The sequence below is a fragment of the Elephantulus edwardii genome, unplaced genomic scaffold (assembly GCF_000299155.1).
Source record: "Elephantulus edwardii isolate Elephantulus edwardi_28Jun2011 unplaced genomic scaffold, EleEdw1.0 scaffold00416, whole genome shotgun sequence".
In the NCBI taxonomy this organism is placed as follows: domain Eukaryota; kingdom Metazoa; phylum Chordata; class Mammalia; order Macroscelidea; family Macroscelididae; genus Elephantulus; species Elephantulus edwardii.
The window spans coordinates 642,114-644,899 of NW_006400166.1; the positions used below are offsets into that span (position 1 = coordinate 642,114).

General features: G+C 40.6%; 1 pseudogene; it reads right to left on the bottom strand.

Moving 5' to 3' along the window:
• Window positions 1-861: 861 nt before the first annotated feature.
• LOC102873774 lies at window positions 862-2,236 on the bottom strand (annotated as a pseudogene).
• Window positions 2,237-2,786: the final 550 nt, after the last annotated feature.

Genomic DNA, 2,786 nt, shown 5'->3' on the forward strand with positions numbered 1-2,786 from the left:
GATTTGGAAGAAAGGATCTTCTTTCTGTATATATTTATTTTCTTCTGAAAATACCACGTTCTATATAAGAAGCGATTCACAATGCTGCCTCTAAAAGGAGATCCTTTATGAAAATGTAAAATTCCCAGGGAGAAGTAGCCAGAGCCTGTGGACCTTCATTTTTAATCACCCTCAGGAACCCATTTCTATGATTTCTTCCTTCACCACATTGGAGACCTCAGATTTATTAAGCTGTCCATACAAATTGTATTTGTGGTATAATGAGTTCCCTGATGAGGTCTTTGCTTTGTTTCTTCTCAAAAGCCATTTGGGAGATGTCCACCCTACTACATTGCTTAGGAAAACATACTGTCAAAGACCTCTCCAGAGTGCTAGAAAGCAATAATGGGGCAGGTGTGTCAGAGACAGTGAGATTGGCTCACGATAGGCCGGGGTTCAGAGTTATTGTGCTTAGGGTTGCTATGATTGACAAGGAACTTGATGGCACATAACAACAACAATAACAGAGACTAAGGTGTGCCTGATTCAGACCAGAGATGGAATAGACATAGAGAAAATATATAGCCCTTATACTTACCTTTCTTGATTTTAAACCATATAGTGTTCCCTTTCTCTGTTCAGACAACAGCTTCTTGGTAAAGGAACAGGTTTCCTATAAGAATAATCAAGTGGTCCAAAATCTCCATTCTTCTCAATATATTTAAAGAATCAGACATTGGTGAACAAAGATATCATTAAAAAGGGCTAATTTTCATTGATAGGCCATTGATAGAAAAAGTATAATCAGTGAGTCTTCTGTGAACTCAGGTCCACTGTGGGTGGAAAAGATCTGTCTTCCTTGTTTTCAGGAAGATCTTGCAGTTACTTGATCCAGCCTCCATTGATGTTATCTGTTACATTGGACAATACATCAGACGCAAAATAGACAGAGCTGAGCTACTTCTTCTGCAGTTGCAAATTTTCATGTCTCTGTCTCTTGAGAAAATCGCTCAGTGCCTCTTCAGGATTTGGTCTGGTTTGTATTCTTTCTTGCCGAGATGAAGTGTCCACTTTCCCTGGACACCCACAGTCTGTCGCACAATATACTCTGTTGAGTGAAGTCTGCATTCATGAATTTTGTGAGGTCTTTTCAGATGACACAACCTTACTTGCTGAAACTGAAGAGAACCTGAAGTGCTTGCTGCATAAAGTCAAGGATTATAGTCTTCAATATGGATTTAAGCTCAACGTCTAGAAGACAAGGATTCTCACCCTGGGCCAATTGGCAGCATTGTGATGGATGGAGAAGAGACTGAAGTTGTTAGCAGTTACAGCTTCCTCGGCTCCACAATGAACACTCTTGGCACAAGCAGTAAGGAAATAAAAAACCGAATTGCATTAGGTAAATCTGCTGCCAGGGACCTTTCCAGAGTGCTGAAAAGCAACAATGCCAGTGGTTAGTAGAGACTAAGGTGGGCCTGATCCAGGCCATGGTTTCTCAATTATGTACTATGCATCAGAGAGCTGGACAATGACTAAGGATGACAGAAGAGGAATTGATGTCTTTGGGCATGTGGCCAGGAGAGACTGATCCTTGGAGAAAGACATCATTCTTGGAAAGGTGGAGACACAGTGCAAGAGATGAAGACCCCAAATGAGATGGCTTGACACAGTAACTAGGACAATGGGGTAGGTGTGTTGGAGTCAGTGAGACTGACTGGTTCAAGACAGGGCAGGCTTCAGAGCTGTTATACATGGGTTGCTATGAGTTGCAGGCAACTCAATGGCACATAACAACAATACAACAACATTCTAAGGCCTTGGCTGTTCTGTACACACATCTGTTCACAACTTCTTTGATGCAGGAAGCCATAGAAGACATATTGATAGTGCTGTCAGATATCTGAGCAAGCATTTTATGAAGGAATGCCTTGATCATCAATTACATGCCTCGGACATTAAGATTATTTGAGAAGGCTCGGTCTTTCTCCTCACAGTCCAGGATGGCTCCATTACGGACAAAACCGGCAGCATTCATGGCAACAATTGACTCTTTCAGTATCACTGGTGAACTGGTTTGTTTCTTCTTTGTGACATCAGGAACACAAGTCTGAATATCTGGGTAGTTTTTCTGTTCCTGTAGTTTGGACTCACTGGTATCTGTGGCTAGAAATCTGGTACCTTCTCTTGCAAAAACCATGGTAGCTGCCGTGAGCCACAGCTGTAGGAGGACGACCTCGCCGTCCAGCCGTCCCATCATGCAATTTGTAGCTTAATCCAAAGGTGTTTTAAGCAGTGACTGCAGATTCTTCATCTTTAGTTTTAGAAGTTGGTGTGTTTATTTTAATAGGTATGTTAGCAAGTCTTCCTTGGACAAGTATTGATGGTATCCTATTATTCACAGCATTGTACTTCAGGATAGATCTTGAATCTTTTTTTAAATGCTATTCCTCTTCAATTTGTCATTTCTTCCATAATAGATCTGATTCAAAATGGCCAATAGCTGTTCTTTTCTGCTCTCTAATGCCTATTTTATCAATCTTTACATGTTTCTTTTCATTTTGACAACTTTCAATTTTCCTAGATTCATACTTTGTACATTCCATGCTGCAATTATTAATCGATATTTACAGTTGCTTCTCCTCATTTTTTGAGTACTTTCCAATGTGACAGTCTCATCTTCCGGCACCATCTCTAACAAGGTTTCTCTGTTATTCATGGAGTTTTCAAAGTCCTGTTATTTCAGTAGATGGTCAGTCCTGCTTCTCAGTATGTGGCTGATTTCTGACTGTTTTCTTTAAGAAGGA